Source organism: Amblyomma americanum, chromosome 1 (genome assembly GCF_052857255.1).
Source record: "Amblyomma americanum isolate KBUSLIRL-KWMA chromosome 1, ASM5285725v1, whole genome shotgun sequence".
Taxonomy (NCBI): domain Eukaryota; kingdom Metazoa; phylum Arthropoda; class Arachnida; order Ixodida; family Ixodidae; genus Amblyomma; species Amblyomma americanum.
The window spans coordinates 514,245,551-514,264,147 of record NC_135497.1 but is presented as its reverse complement, the minus strand read 5'-3'; the positions used below and the strand labels follow the sequence as shown (position 1 = coordinate 514,264,147).

Below are 18,597 nucleotides of genomic sequence, written 5' to 3'. Positions count from 1 at the left end.
CCTCAGCCTCCTTGTCAGGAACAAGAAAGTGGCGTAGGTGTGGTTAAAGAAAGTTTTCAAATCTACAGTTTGTTTAAAACAGCTTCTCTTTAAAAACTTAAAGACACATGACAAGTCTACGAGTTCATCTTGACCTAAGACCGATGTTGGATAGAATGGTGTCTGTTCATTGTAAAAAAAAGAACTGCAAAATGCTTTTTTCTTAGTGTTTGAAGTTTTCTGTATGCAAATAAACCATGGTTTACTGTTGGCTCATCTCTGCACAATTCACACTGGGGCTTTTCTTGTTTTGTCAGTATGAAGGTATGCCTGAGGTGCGAGTGCGACATAGGCGCAAGGTAATCGCTTCCTTGCAGTGTTCCTGGTGGGTTCAAGACTTCCATTCACCTAAAACAGGCTTTACAAAGTGTATGTTATCTGTTTCATTGCTCCAAGCAGACCGCCATTTTTTCCATTTTTTTTTCCTCACTTTAGGATATACTATGTGCATACAATCTTTAAAGGGTATATTTACTTTCTCTATTTGCTTGCCACAACCTTAATCAGTGCAGAGGCCGGCTCTCTGGTTGCCTTTAGACTGTGCCCAGCAGAGTTTTAGGTTTTGTCCTTGAGCTAATTTTATGTTGTGCCTTATGTCACTAAGTAGCGGAGCGAATGCATTCCTAGAGTGGAGAGGTGCAAGCACACTTAGGGAGTGATTAAATAATACCGTTTGTGGGGTTCTCGTTCACTATTCTTTCTACGGCTACATAGACAACGTAACATTCGACAGTGCAGATGGATGCACACTGTGGATGTCTTAGTTTCCTCCCAATTTTCCCATACCACTGCGCTTCTGGCATAAACATGTTTTTGAACCATCAGTATAATAAAGCCACCGTACTTTTCACCGAGTGCAAGGAATTGTGGTATAATATATTGCTTTGGAGTTTGTTTTTTTGCGGAACTGTGGAGGCCATTAATGGATCTAGTCTTCGCGCAGTGCCAGGTAAATGAGTCCAGTACGGCAAGATTTTGGCACATCTCTTCAGCACAATGGCAAGACGGTCGAGTTGGTGATGCATACTTCTGGGAAAATAGTGCAAAAGACAAGGACAGCAAAGAAAGGAAACAACAGGACCAGCGGTAACTCACAACTAAAGGTTTATCCACAGGAAGCAAGGAATGAAAAGACGGCAGACAATCAAGAAAGCAAAGCAAACACGTGTGTAGCTACGTGTAACCGAATCTCATTGTCATGCAGGCATACAGACAGGCTGCTAATGCACAATGTAGTTTTTTCTCTTCATATAAAATGGCTCCATAATCTCTCTGGTTAAGTGTGTTGGGTGACTGTACAATACATCACTGTGATGCAAAGTAGGGAAGCAAGATTTGCAGTCTCTAACATGGGACGACTAGATTAGTAGATTTATTAGCTTCCAAGGCATTAGCATGCTCAGTTAGGCGCGTGTTAATTGATTGTTTGCCCTCTTTGTATTCCTTGCTTCCTGTGAACAAACCTTTAGTTGTGAGTTAGCACTGGTCCTGTTGATCCCTTTCTTTGCCGTCCTCGTCTTTTGCGCTATTTTCCCAGCAGTATACATCTCTTCAAACTGCAACAGCCGTGGCCTGGTAGCTTGAGGTTTCTTTCTAAACAGTCTTCTAGGAGGGCACTTAGAAAATATTGGGTAATAGACAAGTTTCGGTAGTGAACGGATTTTCACAATGCATGAGCAGATCGAGCACAGTTCCGTCTGTAAGTGATGGTTCAATTGTTTTTACATAAAGGCCATTTATGGGCGATGTCCTGTATGCGCTAGTGGAAAGACGCAAACCTGAATTATGTACTGGATCCAGTCGTTTAAGTTATGATGGTATCACGGACCCATACAGAATACATCCTGGTTTCTGGGAGTTTAACGTTGCAAAGCGACTGAGGCTATGAGGGACACCGCATTGAGGGGCTCCAGAAATTTCGACCACCTGGGGTTCTTCCAACGAGCACCGACATCGCACAGTACACGGGACTCTGTAGAATTTCACCTCCATCGAAATTCGACCGCTGCAGCCGGGGCTGAACCAGAGTCTTTCGGATCAGCAGCCGAGCGCCATAACCACCGAGCCACCACGGCGGCACGCACGATATATCCATATTGCAAGGTAGAACGTACTATAGAGCAGTGAATTTCTAAAAGACATGCCCTACCAGCCAGCCCCCAGTGTTTTCGCGACAGTACTTTGAGTACTTTTCAAGGACCGGGAGGCTTTCTTTTCCAGCACGTCTATGTGAAGCTGGAAAGTGAGTCTTCTGTCAAAAGTTATGCCTAGGAATTTATGTTCGTTTTTTTACCGGTAACTTGTTTCGTTTAGGTGCAGGGTGAGATCTGTCTGTACGCGCTGTTGCAGTGAGACCAATGATGCAGTATTCTGTCTGCCGATGCAAGTTATATAACTTTCATATTGGAAACAAAATTCCAAGGACAATAAGGCACTGCTCAACAGGCGTGCAACAATGGTGCAGACAAAAGCTGAAGGCAGAACAACAGGTTGGACTTTGTTAAAATAAAATGATGAAGGATAGGGGTGTGAAGAAGACAAAGAGGTTGGCGATAAGGATGACGTGGATTAACCGAAGACTGAAGAAGAAGAAGCATTCCGTGAGGTGGAGAAGAAGAAAGAGAAGACGACAACAAGGCTTACGTGGACTAAAGCCTAAACCCAAGGCTATAAAAGCGCGAGGGAGAGCGAGGCACGGGTGAAAGAACAGAGAAGCTGAGGCTCCGGTGGGTCAGGGACGCTTCAGCTGGAAGAGAGCGACACCGGCTACTGGGCCCATACAACGCCGCAGCCGCACCGAACCAACCGTGAGCACAAACGCCGACCGCTAACAGTAGAACGCTAGTAGCAGTGTTCCCGGGTCGGGTGTATTTATAGTCTGTGTTTTGTGTTAGTTTGTTAGTTAGTTTCGTGTACTAGCGTGTGTGTCACGTAGGGTGTATTAAATGTGTGTCTGTGTCGGTACACCTGTCACCTAGTCCATTCTTTCGGTCCGAGTGTTCTCCGGGGAGATCTGTGACAGACTTGTAGGTTCTACATTTTGAAGTCATCCTAGCGCAGGAAGGAAGCACCGTGGCAGGAGAATCGTACATAACGAGCACTGCACATTACAGAAAATCGTACATGCGAAACAAATTTAGCAAACCGTGAACATTAAGATACTTTTAAAAGATATAGTCTTTGTTAGCAATATGGAAGGAGTGCGTACGCACTGGTCACGCAGTCTAGCTTTCCCGTCACCCTCATGAATTCCGCACCACTTGCTCACTTCTTGCCGCTTCTGAACTGCTAAAGCATTTTGCAGCGCACAAATTGTGCTGTGCAATTCTTAGAGAGGCAACAACTGCTGTGGCTTCCCGGACTTCTAGAGCTGAATTTTACAATGACGCTCTTTCACGCATGTCAGAGGAATAGAGCACACAACAGCTTCCATGCATTCTATATATGGTTTTGGAAATGTATTATGCGCAGCTGGCAGCTTCACGAAGGGTTATATCTAAAACATCAACACTGATTTTTTTAATTTCTATAGAGTTGAAATCTCCACACCTGCTCTGCAACCTGTCTTTTTTAGGTGATAGGACACACCATGCACATACAGCAGTGGCACTTTTTTTTTTTCCTTTTCATTTTCTAATCTCAACAGGTAGCTAAGGACAGACACACTGAGCTCAAGGTCAGGACACGCAACAATTAAGGAAGGGAAAGGAAAAGTACCCACAACACAGAAGAACCCTTAGTATGTCCTCCTCCTGCTCTCCTAGTCTTGGCTCTCTGTGCTGTTAAATCTTCGCCACCGCACCATAAGCCATTGGACTTGTCCGTGCAATGTTGGAACTGCCGCGCAAGAAGCTCAATCCGGAGTTTTGTGGACGTGCTGTGGCATATATTTTCTAGCTATACAACTAGTTTTTTTACTGCAGTGTTGGTTTCGCTGGCTCACACAGCAGTGTGAGTCAGCGAATATGGCGTCCGCATCGCCGGGCGCTCCTTGAAAGTGAAATCCGACAGATTTTGGCCACTTCCAGGGGAGTGTTTTGCGACAACAGCAGCGGTGATAAATCAGCCAATGACGTATGAACTCCTCACTTTAGTTCCGACAGCGAGACTTCGTCTCAGGGGCCTGGAACGTCGCCGCGTACTCGTACGTAAGTTTTGTTTTTGTTTGCTCTGCATTTTCTGTGGTGCATGCGGTTTGTAATTGACAACAGTAGTTTATTTTGTGCTTCAGGGTCTTCGCAAGATATAGCCAAGGCAGTCTGCCAAATGCTCAAGGTTAAAACCAAGACGACAGCGATGTGTCTCAATCGGCCCATCCCTGTGGAGCGGCGCTTGGAGATTCGCTCGGCCTCTCAACATCTTGTTGATGTTCTTCACTGCCGAGATGATGAAGACCCTGTGCGAGAACACTAATAAGTATGCATGGATGAAGATTTTGGACGGGCAAGGAAACAGGTCTCGGCATGACTGCTCATGGGAAGAGGTTAATCAGCTAAAGTATACATGGGAAGTGTCAACCTGCAGAGACTACATCTCTGTTGGAAAAAAAGGAATCACACTGAAGTGTTCTCCAGTTGGAGTCAGGGGTAAAACTGTCTATTAGAGGAGAAGCATAAAAGCAGGGTAGACATGCAGTCACGTGAGAAAGACGAGAGGGAGTTGAGAGAATTCAGTGTCCTCATGTAGCCCGGAGCCACGGGAATGCGCGGGGATGAGGTGCTAAACGAAATATGGTGCTCGAGCCAGACAGTAGGCATTATACGTGAAGCGGCGCTCGTAGTGGCAGCAGAGCGGTATAGTGTGCCGAGCAGCATTACTACAATACATAACACATATATTCTGGCCTCGTATATCATTTCCCGAAGTCTGTTTTTCGCTTTTGCATGCTTTGGTGGAAAGCGCTTTTTTTCTACTGCGTTGACATCGCTTGCGTAAACAGTTTTTGTTCTCTACCAAGCACACCGAAGAGACCATCCTGATGTTCCAGAGCTTGCCCAAAATGACAAATTCGATCAGCTGGCTTTCAGGGAGCAGCTCATTCAACATATCTTAGAGTATGATGAGGTAGAAAACGTCCGCACGCACAATTTTCCCATACAGTCCATTCGTCACCAATAGAAGAAGAAAAAAGAAAAAAAAATCTGCAAGCTCTATCAGAGAACAAAACAAGAACAAAGATAAAACACTATGCAGCACCTGTCAAATCTACCTCTGCTTCACATCATTACGTGATTGCTTTTCACAGTGGCACCACAGCCATCATCCCCGACCTGACTGGTCATAGGAAGAGCAATAATTTTGCCTCAGAGCTGAAAATGAGACAAATGACAGCTATAAACATGTGCAAGTTTGTATATTCCAGTTTTCCTCTAATGAAGTTCTGACTTAGTGCAGCCGGTCATTTTTGTTTTTTCTGTACACTTTGTTCATGTTTAGGCATATTTGACAAATAAATGTTCAAGTACTTTCCCACACATGACTATGCTGTTTGTTTCATTCAGAAGTGTAACTAATAAGCTACAATTTCATGCAATGCAATGTGCGCTGGGTTTGTTACTTGTAAAAAAAAACATTGCTTTCAGTACACTCCAAATCATACACTTTCCCACAGTAGCGAAGAGTTAATTTCAAGAAGCTGAAGAGAGCCACTAATGAAAGCACACAATAGAGTCAACCACCAACAAATTCAGGAAGCAAGTAAGCAAGATAAAATTCCTGACCTCCCATAACTCAGGGAAGGTACTCAAGGTGCCACAGGATAGAAACTAAATAGTTTTAAAAAATGATCAATTTTAGTTGCCAAGCACTTTTCATTTCACGTCACAGCATTGCTTGTTGCACTCCACAGCGTCGCACTCCACAGCGTCGCACACTACAGGGTCGCACAACACAGGGTCGCACAACACAGCGGCGTCTCACTCCACTGCGTGTCACTCCACTGCGCGTCACTCCACTGCGCGTCACTCCACAGCGTGTCACTCCACAGCGTCGCACTGCACAGCGTTGCACACCACAGGGTCACACTCCACAGCATCGCACATCACAGGGTCGCACAACACAGCGTCGTCGCACTCCGCGGCGTCACACTCCACTGCGTGTCACTACACTGCGCGTCACTCCACAGTGTCGCACTGCACAGCGTTGCACACCACATGTTCACACTCCACAGCGTCGCACTCCACAGCGTCGCACACCACAGCGTCGCACACCACAGCGTCGCACAACACAGGGTCGCACAACGCAGCTTCGTCGCACTCCGCGGCGTGTCACTCCACTGCGCGTCACTCCACAGCGTCGCACTGCACAGCGTTGCACACCACAGGGTCACACTCCACAGCGTCGCACAACACAGCGTCGTCGCACAACGCAGCGTCGTCGCACTCCGCGGCGTCTCACTCCACTGCGTGTCACTCCACTGCGCGTCACTCCACAGCATCGCACTGCACAGCGCCGCACTCCCCTTTTCACATCGCAAGTGAAGTCGAGCCAAGCCGATTCACGATCTTGCTGGTGTGGTTATAGTGCTGTGTAGTGTGGTATTGCGCACCAGTTGTTGGTTGCCGTGTCTAGATCCTGCATGACACCGTGGCGATTCTCTGAGCTGCTTCATTTGTGCCTCCAGGGATTTTTTTTTTTTCGCCTGTTTAAGTAGCCATTCGCAGGGTGGGGCTGCCAAGGCAGATGGACGGGAGACTGAAAAGCAGGAGTACGGCATAACAGAATGCTAGGAGTCAGATTAATTCCAAGACAGCACAAAATACACAGGACAATTTTGTAAGGGGAAACGATACTGAGCTTGGTGGCACGTCCACCACCACCACCACACAAAGGTAATGCTCTCACCATCCATCCATCTAGCCGGCCCTGCATTTCCTCCTCAACTGTAGTCGCTGCAGAAGACCTAGCTGACTGGGAGCAGCCAGTCAATGAGCCCCAACCAGGTGTTGGCTTCACCTGCAGAGAGAAAAAAAAACTGGCATTTGTAAGTGCCCCAACATAGGAACATCATTGCTCTTTGGATCTCCCTCACATGGTTTGTGCTACTTTTCCATGATGAGTAACGAAACCCAGCAGATCAGAATGCAACTAGGAGCACAAACAAATTGCCAGCGAAAGAGGGCTTCAAGAAAGAATGACCGACTGACTCGCAGCGGCAAGTAGGCAAATGGAATGCCCACCCACAGCGGCGTCCCGTGGGGGCGAGTGGGCCGATCCCGGAGGCAGTGCAATACCGGGCCGGGGTCTCACCAAATTTTCGCCTGCACATCCCTAGATTTGCTGTGTTTGAAATTAATCGCGAAGAGCAGCAGACAAGCAAAAAAAGAAAACTCGCCATTGATGTGAACCCAGTCAGCTGCTGCAGAGCTACCCTGTCGAGAACACTGGTTTCGGTTTCGCGCCGCATCGAGCACTGGTTTAGGTTTCGCGGAGGCACATGATTCACGCATCTGCAGGTAGATAATTGTAATGTTTCAGGTCTGATTTTGGATTTTGAAAAGGTCTCACCCCCGTAGGGGTGAGTGGGCCGATCCCGGAGGCAGTGCAATACCGGGCCAACCCGTGGCGGAGGTGAAGCAAGCTTCAAGCACTCCGCCGCATTCCAAAAATAAGTTTAATATCTTGGGCCCAAATAGGACCCGTATCAGATATTAAGCTGATAAGAACAGAGGCTTTTTCAGAAATGTTTCGGGACATTTCCTTTTTCTCATCGGCATATCTGATTATTGTTCGTTCCTTTTTATCGGAAGTCTCGTCTGTAAGTTTTATCCGTGTGGTGTGAGTGTGCAGTTGTGCGTGTTTGAAGTCTTCCAACTCGCAGCTGCTGAGGTCCACCGAAGTGCGAGCCCCTCACTTTGCAGCCACGTGTCTGGAGTAGACTTCGCGTGAAGCAGCGATGGTGTCGCTCACCGCCAGCTTCTTGAAGAGGCGCAAGTAGCGTCTGCTACAGAGCCTCTTCATTACTTTATCGTTGTTGGGGTCCCAAGAGCCGAGCGCTCCAACAACGATTGCCTCGACGCTGACCCGCTGGAACTTTCGCAGCAGGTATTGGCGCACGGGTTCGTACTTGGCGACCTTACTCTCCCGTGCCGCATCGAAGGCGGTTCTGCGATTGTCAAAGGGGCAAGTGACGTCGATGACGATCGCCGACTCCCCTCGCGCCAGAACGAGGTCTGGCCTGAGGTTAGTCGTTCCCACGGGACGGTTCTCGTGGGTGACTGTGAATCGCTTCCCAGCGGCCGTTTTCAGCCGGTTCACGATTTTGTTGTGCCGGTCCGTGTAGGCAGCACTCTGACGCATGCAGTGGCAGAGCACGTGGGGTAGGGTTTCCTGGTTGTGCCCGCACGCTCTGCACCGCTGGTCGCTTGCACGTGCCCACGGCCTGGCCCCGTTGAGTGGCAGGAGGTTCAACCTTGCCCTGTGAAGGAAACGCCAGTCACAGAAACGGGTGAAAAGACCTGAACGCATGAAGTGAGAGCTGCTGGGATCGGCGGCGACGCACTCCATCACTTTCCCCTGGTTGGGTTTCTGTTGGAGAGAGTGATTTCGTGCGGCCGTGGCGATCGAGCGCAGCTTCTTCACGACCTTCGTTCGGTGCTTCGGCGCCAGAGTCACGTCGGCGCAGGTGATGTGGGGCCCATCTTCCCGCATTTCCCACGTGACCTCGAGACGCCGGGACGCCTTTCGCGCCTCCGTCCATACGGACTTGAGCTGCGAGGCCCGCGCCCTGAAGTCTCCCTCCGTCTCCCCGCTGAGGTAGGCTGCGACGTCCGCCTCGGTCACTTCTCGTCCCAGTCTCTTGGTGGTGATCTCGGTGACGGCTCGCTTCGCCAGGTCTCGAACCTCTGCGTCTGGAGAGGAAAGGAGTTTAAAAGCGCTGTCGATGCGGCAGATGTCGCTCAGCTCCGCTGCCAGGGGAATTCCCGCCGTGCCCGCTGCTGCGCTGCCGTAGATGTAGTCATTGCTGGCGTTTGCTGGAAGGTAAAGAGTTCTTTTGATTAGTGGTCGCAGGGCTTCGTCGAGGCGCTCCCACTCTGCCTTCCCCAACAACCCGCACCGCATGGAGAAGTTGAGCGCTGGATATACGAATGTTTTGACAGCGTCCAACCTCTGCCACGGGGCGAGCATCGAGGTCAGCAGGCGGCGGCCTACGCCGATGGCGTCGTCGACGGTCGCGGTGTCCGGGAACACGCTGAATCCGACGGGGCGTCCTAGAAAAGATTGGGACTCGAAGTCGTTAATCGTTGGTATGGCCGTCCCGTTGATTTCGAAGACTGTCGGCCTGGTTCCGACGGGCGTCCGGCCGCTGAGGTGCAGGGTCTTGCATTTTCCGGGGTTGAGTTGAAGTCCCAACCTGGAAGAGAGGGCTGTTATTTTGTCAATCCGGGCTTGAAGTTCTTCCGGGCTGTTGGCCAGCGGGGTCAGGTCGTCGGCGTAGGCCAGGATGTTGTGTTGTCGCTCGTCTCCTTGAACTTCTCGTAGCACTGGATCGATGACCAGGTTGAAGAGTAGTCCGCTGAGGGGGCAGCCTTGGCGAATTCCGGCAGAGATGTCGATGGACTGCGTTGCTCCGTCCTTTGCCACGATGCGGGTGGTGTTGTCGCGGTACAGGTCGGCTACGATGGCGCAGAAGTCGTCTCCGGCGCCGGCTCCTCGCAGGGCATCGACGATGGCGTTGTGGGCGACGGAGCCGAAGGCGTTGGCGAAGTCCAGGAACGCCACGCAGAGCTCCCCACGGCCGGCCCGCGCCGCGTCAAGGCGCTCCTGCAGCACGAAGTTGTGCTCGAACACCCCGTCGTGCGGCAGGAACCCCTTTTGGCAGCGCGAGAGGGTCTCGTGCTCTTCGAACCAACGCTGCAGCCTGGACGCTAGGCAGCCGGCGTACAGCTTCGCGATCGTCGAGCCGAGGGCGATGGGGCGCCAGTTGCCGATGTCTTGCTCCTCTCCCTTCTTGTGGATCAGTACCGTCCGGGACTCCTTCCATTCTTGGGGCACTCGCTGGAACTTGACGCAGGTGTTGAATACGGCGGTCAAGAACTTGGTTTCCGGGTCCGTGGCTTTCCAGTGTTGGTAGGTGATGCGGTCGTTCCCGGGGGCGCTGTTCTCACACTTGCGGAGCTTCCTGAGGACTTCTTCTTCCGTAAATGCGTCGAGGGGGAATTTCGCCGGTTCGATGCAGCTGGTCTTGTCTAGGAGGATGGTCGTGTCTACCTCCTTGGGTCCCCATGTGGCCGTGAAATGGTCTTGGATGTCTTGCAGCGGGACCGGGCAGAGCGAAGATTCGCCTTCCACGATCAGGCGTACCGCTCGGCGGCGATTCCTGCGGTAAAGTCTCTGAATCTGTTGAGCGTTTTCGGGGTTGACCGGTTGGCGCGGCTTACCTCCGGCCGGAGCCGTCGGCAGCTTTACCTCCCTCGCAACCTCCGCGATGGCCTCCTGCAAAATGGAAAGGAAGTCATTCCAACCCTCATCAGAAACAGGCTCCCGCAGCGAATGCCGGAGGCGCCTGGCGTGCTCGGCGAGAACTCCGTTGTCCTCGGTCAGGTTTGCCAGGGGGTCGGTGGTTGCTTCGTCCCCGGCGCCGTCGTTGTCGTCGTCAGTTCGTCTTGCCGCAGGGTCGGTGGCTTCCTCGTCTTCGTGGCCGCCGTCTTCCTCTTCTAGTTGCTGCGTCGGGCTCTCCTCTTCGTCTGCGGGAGTTGGGATCGGCGACTCTTCCCGGGCGGGTGCTTCGCTTTGCGTTGAGATGATGACGTCGGGCTCTATCGGTGACGGGGCGATGTCCGTTGCTGGTGCGGGGCTCGGTGGCTCGTCGGCTGCTTCGAAGATACCTAGAGAAAGAGAGTGCGTTAGTAACGGTGATGGTGTTCTTGGTGGAGGCGAGTCTGTGGGCTCCGTTTCCGGGAGGGAGTCTTCAGATGGCGGCGGCGAGCGGCGTGTCCTCGGGCGAGTTGCTGTTGACGGTCCGGGACGGGGCGGCAGAGCCTCGGAAGCCGCTTTCTTGCGGTGCCACATGTGGTGATTGTTCAATCCCTTTTTTGTGGTAAAAGACATTGCACACTCAGAGCACTTGTGGCGATGGTCCACAGGAGCGGTCTCCTCGAACCTCCCTCCAGCGAGGCATCCGTGCAGAGTCGGACGAAGGCCAATATCCTTCTCGCACAAGGTGCAGAAGTATATGACCCGGTCGACGCGCACGCCATGGTCGCTTTCCAGGTGTCGAAGGAGGGACTGCCGCCTGGACGTCCACGTGACCGGGGCATACGCGGTAGCGCATCCCTTCTCGGTGCATCGGAACGTGCGCGCCAGCGGAAAACACACCGTGAGCGTGCTTCCCTCGAGACGCGGCTGCGATCCGGGTCGACTTGGGCTGGAGGTGGTGCTTGATGCTGGCGATGCCATCCTGTGGAAGCAAGAATGATAGAAGCCGTTCGGGCGTTTAGCTACAAAGAGGGATGTCCCTCAGAGCGGCGACGCCGGTCCCGAACACGTGGCTTCCTTCCCCCCTAGTATCAGGCAGTCCCCGGTGGCAGAGTAAGGAGAGAAACAAGGGTGGTGGTTAGAGATAGAAAGGGTTAGCAATCAAGCTGAGTGTTAGGCCAAGCTTGTCAGAACGTGCCTGCAGCGAGCGAGAAAGACGGGCAAATGGCGACACAAATTTGCAGAAAAGTGAGAGCCCCGCAGGCGAGCAAGCCACGAGAGAGAAAAAAAAGGTAGCCTGGGGGCACGCCACGAGAGGAAGAGAACAGAACTAGTGGAAGAGAGACTGTTAAATTACGTGCACACTTCTCGTCGCTACGACGAGCAAAAAGAGAAAACCTTAGAGGTAAAAAATAGAGAGATTTATCGTGCACACTTGCTCATGCAACAATTGGGCATGCAAGATGATCCGGCCAGACAGCAGGAACCGAGTCTCCAGGTGAGGGCCAAAGCTCGAAGAGAACCAACGTGCAGCGGGTCACCAGCAACCAAGTTAGGCCTAAGCCACCGGCAGCGTCTGAAAACAGAATCACAAAAAACACACACAAAAACAGTAAAACAGGTCGCAGCACGAAAGACGAAATCGCAAGATGTAGCAAGGCGTGCCCCCAGCACTACACTTTGATCTTAGCCAAAAGGCCGAGAAGCGATAAAGCGTTAATCAGGGGTCCAAGTCATCCTGGTCCACCACCAGACCCGACCTAAGACCCAGGTGAGCTCACGGCGGCGAGCGCCACGATTTCCGCCACTCCTCCGAGGCGATCGCTCCGGCGGCGCACTGCGGTCGCTCGGGCACGTTTACGCTACTTAAAAGCAGCTAATTAAAGCCTAACAAATTCAAAATTCGATTAAGAACCCTCAGGACCCGAGCACAACGCTGCTACAGCGGTCGCGAAGTCGTCCAGAAAAATTGCACTAGGGAAACACGAAAATGGTGTATTATTTCCTCTAAGAAAATAATTTAGCTTGTAATATATGCCTCAACCTACAAAAACAGCATCTCAAACTCATATCAACAATTAAAATAACAAGCGAAACCACATCCAGTATGGCCGCGCCCCTGTGTAGGCACGTCGCCGTCCACGTACCCGAGTTCCAGCGCTAATAGGCCTCTAAATGTGAGCTTCCTAGCACTCCCAAGCGCGTATCTGTGGTTTACTGAACAAATTTAGTGAACTGATTGGCAAAGGGCAAACTCATAGGCAAACTCGCATCTACGATCTTCAAGCGGACGCATGGAATCAATCACGGTGAGCAAGGAGCCATATACCATCCATTTGGGCGCAGCTCGTCACTTTGGATTTATGCCCTACCATCCCGAGTGCAACACAACGACAATCTAGAGCCAGAACCTTGTGTGGGTAGTGTGAGTGGCTCTTTATTCAAGGAATGCTTGCTAGTCATTTTACATTCGCTCAGCACAGCTGATCCGTAGATCCGCGGCGGACGGATGCACCGTGCTGCCCAACGCACATATCCTGTACTATTTAACTAAGCCGCGGTACCAAACGCATCAGCCTTGCTGAAGCAAAGAAATGAAAATGCAAGGATCGGCGAACTAGCGATTTTAAAATTAGGTCGCCAAGGGAACCGAGTCGCCAGGCGAGAGCCAGTCAGTGGATATGCCAGTTGGCCGCTTGGCCCGCAGATGGCGCCACGATACCGCGAATCGCCCCGTCCGGGGAAAATAAAACGTCGAAGGCCAAGGAGGAGCGAAACGTGAACCGCCTGAAACTGCAACCACCTTTAAAACCAAACGACACATCTTCACAAACGTTCACTGAAACGCAAAGAGAATGCGTGAGCAAGAGGAAAACAAGAGGCTGTCATGTGACATGTCACTCCGTGCATGGCGCGGTCGGCCATCTTCCCCGAAGAAATATACTGCAATCACGATGCCATAGTACTATCAAAATGGACACGTAACACGCGTCGTGCATCATGACATTTCGCTAAACTATAGCAGAAGCGATGCATATATGCCATTCAATGCGCAGGCAGCAGCGGCCGTGCTGCCTTCCCTGCGCTGCGAGCTCGACAGTGACAACCCAAGTGAAATACATAATAGCACGCTCACCCGACAGCCGGCATGGCTCCGACAGCTCCAAAATATGGTGCTGGATGCAATGCAGCTCTACGTTCGGCTCCGCCGAAGGTTCTTCAAAGAGCTGCTGCGACGGCGACGCAACTTGTAGCAACCAGTCGAGCATGGCGGACGTCGATTGGGTTCTGCGCCGACGTTGGCAGCCGGCAACACAGCGTACGGCTCAAACGTCGACTAGCGCGTCTTGGAGGCACCTCAAACACGGCTAACAGCTGTGACCACATCACCATCACCTCGCCAAAGCGACAAGGGTGATTAACCACAGTGCCACAGACAAGCAGTACACGGCGAAACCCGACTGAGCCGCAGAGCGCGGAGTCCCATTTCTCCCCAGCCCAGCCCCCATCCTACAGACGAATGGAAGCGCTCGGCTTAATGCGCTGCGGCCACCTGCCGGCAACAAGTGTCTTCTTTCCATCTCTTTCTTCTCCCCTCCCCCCCCTCCCCCACCAACACCCTAGTACTGCTGAAGGGAAATAGGGGCCGCCAACAAAATGCGATCGCGACGCCGAGCTGTCGCCAGCTTTGGCCACTCATCAGAGACGGAGTGTTAGTTGGCGGGCCCTTTCAGAAGGCGCTTGCGAGAGCCTGTCAGGGAATCGACGAGGATTCGAGGGGCCTGGCGGAGGCCTCGGAAAAGACGAAAGTCCTGCCGGCTCGTGTGCTCCGCGCTCTAGCCGACTGAGAACAAACGAGTGAGTGAAAAAACAGCGGAGCTACCGCGCCGCCGTTTGTTTGGCATATGTGCGTGGAGCGCTTCTGTTTTCTGTAAGGGATCCTGTAGGGAAGGGGCGGAAAGCGATGTGGAAAGCATGAGCATACATCGTGCAAGCCCTCTCAGCGCTGCTTGGCTCCGATGCATGTTTTGGACAGCGTTTGTCGGGGCATAAAACCAGTGCTGAGCGCAAACATCCTCTCGTTATTGAGCGTTCTAATTTGTGTTTACGGATCGAAAATAGGAATGCTACTTTTTTCAATTATTTCACTAGAGGGCCTAAATCAACTGCTGAGGGCATGTTGCAAGCGAGGCACTCTTTTATGTAACAGCGCTTTCTAAGTTCCTTTAAACGAGCACGTGTTTCGCGATATTTGCCAGGAATCCTCCCAGTGTGCACTGCGGCGCGTATAAATGGAAGCGGCTCTTCCACTTGTGTTTCTAAATCGCCAGCAAAGGCATGCATGTGTGCACGTAAAACTGTCCAAGCTCAAAGAGTTAGCAGGATCGATAAGAGCTTGTGCGAACACGCCTCCTCTGTTTATCTGTCTGCCAAGGTCATCCGATCTTGCAAAAATTCACGCATGTCGGCAGTTGGTGCTTTGCAACTATAAAGCGCGTCTGAATGACCGCACATTTTCTTTATGCACTTCTTTATGAAAAGAGCTGTGCCTGCTTATCGAAAGAAAGCTAAACATTTCGACAAATTTGCCTGTCTGGTTGGGTTTCAAGACTTACAATAAACTGCACATCTCCAACCAAAAAAAAAAACAATTTTTGGTTGGAGATGAAACAAGTCTTCCAAAAGCACCCCAACTTCCGAAACCTGTTACCTCCACTTATCGAGCACCAACGAAACGGCTCCACCATTCTACGGCCTGCCCAAAGTCCACAAGCCTGGCATCCCTTTGCGCCCGATTGTTGACTTTCGGTGTTCCCCCCCTCCTTCGTTGTCGGAATACCTTCATCGGCTCATATCCCCAATCGCAGGAAAAACAGCGACCCATATCCGTCATTCCAGTCACTTCATCGAACTGGTGTCCGAAGCCACCCTTGAGGCCGACGAATGCCTTGTCTCCTTCGACGTGGTGTCCCTTTTCACAAACATCCCCGTGAAGCTTGCGGTGACCGCTGCCCGAGACGCCCTACAACGCGGCGACACACTCAGCGCACGAACCCCGCTGAGTGTAAATGATGTGTGCCGCCTCCTGTATCCAGCTGTGCCTACCAAACACATACTTCTCGTCAAACGGGGAATTTTATCGACAAGTGAAAGGAACACCAATGGGAGCATCCATCTCAGTCGTCATGGCCAATTTAACCATGGAACACATGAACAACGAGCCCTCAACTCATTCCACCCGAAACCAAAGATTTTCCTCAGGTATGTCGACGACTGCTTCGCCGTCATCAAAAGATCTGAGATTCAAAATTTCCTTTCTCATTTAAACCCCGTAGAACCTGATATTCAGTTCACGCTACAAGTGTAACAAGAAATCTCCCTGCCGTTTTTGGACGTCCTCGTGTCCCGAAACAACAGTACCCTTCAATTATCCGTATACCGCAAACCAACCCACTCAGGCCGGTATCTCCACTTCTCTTCGAACCACCCGGCAGTCCATAAATCATCAGTGGTGAAGACGCTGTTCAGAATAGTTGAGACACACTGCAGCACAGAACTTGACAGAAAAAAAGATCAACGCATGGTATTCGAAGAACTCATCTTGAACGGCTACCCAAAAGACTTTATTCAGAAAACCATTCGACGTCAAAAACACAACATGCGCCAAGAAATCAACGCACAAATAGCAGCGCCACCAAAATACGTCGCACTACCTTATGTGGGAGGTGCCAGCGAAACCATCTCCCGAATCCTGAAAAAAAGGTCTCCCTAGATTGCGCACAAGCCCAAAACACTGTTTCGCTTGGCCTGCCTGTTCCCAAAGACCAGCCGCCGAGAGAAAGAGCCCAAGGCATTGTCTGCAAAATTCCATGCGCCGACTGCGACGCAGGCTACATCGGCGAAACCAAAAATCTCAAAGAAAGAATTCGGCAACATAAAAACGACGTCCGCAACTTCGCAAAAGAGCGCAATCCAGTAGCCGAACATTCCGAGGACTCCGACCATCGAGTCAACTTCGAAGAAACCAGCATCCTCGGAACCGAAACAAATTACCACAAAAGGCTCCTTCTGGAATCCTGGCACATTCAAACCACTCCGAACAACATCAACCGCACAAAAGGAAACCTGCCCCCGGTATATGCCCGGGGACTTCGCTCTTCTACTCAACGAAAAAAAGTCGCCATTCACCACCTGCCCACAGTGCGACGTGACTAAATGCTTTACCCCCCCCCCACTCCCCCCAGCCCCCCCCCCCCCCTACCCCACACCTTTCGCATCACAGCTTTTCTTCCTTTGACCCCTTCTTCCCTCCATACTTAAAGATGCTAGCTACTGCCCTCAGTCATCCATGATGAAGGAGCCGAGCCGGCTTCGAAACGTTTGGTTAAAATTAAAGTTTTTGGTTGGAGATGTGCAGTTTATTATAAGTGCTTATCGATAGTATGTCCAAATACGGGCATGCATTCCGCATCAACAACGAATGACCCTTCTGGCTAGCGGGGACAGTGGCAAATTTAGGGAGGGGGGGATCGCCTCACCCTTACGAAAAAAAAAAACGTTGTACCCTTTCGACAGCTCTCCTCTTCGAGGCAGCATTGTTGCCTGGCAACCACCAGGCCTGTCTGCAATGAAGGGCTATCTTTTACTGGCGAGCATGAAAATGCGCCGAAATGCGGAGCAGAGATCGGGTTTAACCTGGGGTGACTCGATGCAACGCTCCGCCGCGGAGCTGGCATCGAGGCACCCCAGTTTCACCCGTTTTTAAGATGTTTTCGGGGTGCAAAAATGGGGTCTTGCCCGAAAAAGGAAGCGCCGTAAATATAACTTAGTGTTCACTTTTAATGTTTTTATGCAGTGTATATTTATTTTATGTAGTGTACTATTTACCTCCCCCCATGTCTTTCTTCTGTCCCCTCACCTCTTTTATTTCATTTCTCCCACCTGCCTGCTATCCTTTCTTTCCGCTGCCCCAGCTCAGGGGCCGCCGCACGTGATGGCAGATGCCGGGGCTAGCAAAAATCTTTTACCTTCCTTTTATGTTATTTTAAATAAACCACTACTACTACTACTACTAAATATAACGCGCAATCGCCAGTTAACAAGCATGCCGGTTGGCTTGTGCAATCAACCGAAGTTGGGTAAGTCGGTTTCGTAACATTCGCAACGCACCACCGGCCTGCCGACTGCGGTACTTCTTCCCCCGATAGCCGACGGGCGGTCACCTGCATGATGCCAATCTACGTCCCCTGGAGTGACTGAAATCTGCTCTTCGCTAACGACATCTGCGAAGATGTGACAGCCCTCTTTCAATGAGTCCGTTCGGTTTCTGGCCGGTGCGGATTTTGGGGAAACACTTGGACGGGCCCGTCTCTCTCACCAGACAGTCTTTTCTCCCGATTCGCCCCGCGACCGGGCGTATCTAATGTTCATGTTTCAGCCTTCGGAAAGCGCCGGCGCCGGCTTTGTGCTGATGGGCGAGTTCATCAAAGCCAGCTCGAGCGTTCGGCGAAAAATGCCTGTGGATAGTTGTCTCCCTCCCCGAAGCCTCCTCTGTCCCTTGCGCCCTCCGCTCCCTGCAACAATGCGGCGACTTTCCTCGGCAAGTCCGAAAGTGCGCGACCGCTTGTCGGTGCGCCTTCGTCCCGATACGAAAACTGCTTGCACGTGAACAAGGGAGGGGGGGGGGGGGGGGGGGGGAGTGACGCACCTCTTTTTTCTTTCGCAGCTCCAGCAGGAAACAAGACTCTGATGCGAAGGTAGACCAGTAGCGTGCGGGAGCGCCTTTCCCTCCACCGCAGACACGAACAGCAAACGAAAAGTGAACGCGGTGAAATAAATAAAAAAAAATTGCCAGAAACTGCTCATGTGTGGGAATGCGAAATCATTACTACCCCCTGGTGCATCGACACCCACGCACACGCATGTATAACACCACCCGGAACTGCCCGGAACGTTGTACGACAAACAATTTTCGTACGAATGTTGTCGGAAAACTGGCGCCACATGGAGGCCGGCCAGTGGCCAGTGAGGAACGACATACATAGGATTGTGTGAAGTGGCGGTGTTTGCCTTGCTGTGCGCGTCATACGGCCGCTTGATGACATTACCATATTTTTCTTGCCATTTTTTTTTTATTTTCTG

The 18,597-nt window shown here is 51.4% G+C and overlaps 1 long non-coding RNA gene and 1 pseudogene across 2 annotated transcripts; both read right to left on the bottom strand.

Annotated features, from left to right (window-relative positions):
* Nucleotides 1–1,647: 1,647 nt before the first annotated feature.
* Nucleotides 1,648–17,895, bottom strand: LOC144116197 (uncharacterized). Of its 2 annotated transcripts, none has more exons than XR_013311777.1 (3): nucleotides 13,592–17,895; nucleotides 6,883–6,993; nucleotides 1,648–6,732 (listed from the first exon to the last, which is right to left on the bottom strand). It is a non-coding gene; the product is annotated as an uncharacterized LOC144116197 (long non-coding RNA). The 2 variants fall into 2 exon arrangements; XR_013311778.1 differs by lacking the exon at nucleotides 13,592–17,895 and adding an exon at nucleotides 11,891–12,159.
* On the bottom strand, nucleotides 7,555–7,734 carry LOC144116613 (U2 spliceosomal RNA; annotated as a pseudogene).
* Nucleotides 17,896–18,597: the final 702 nt, after the last annotated feature.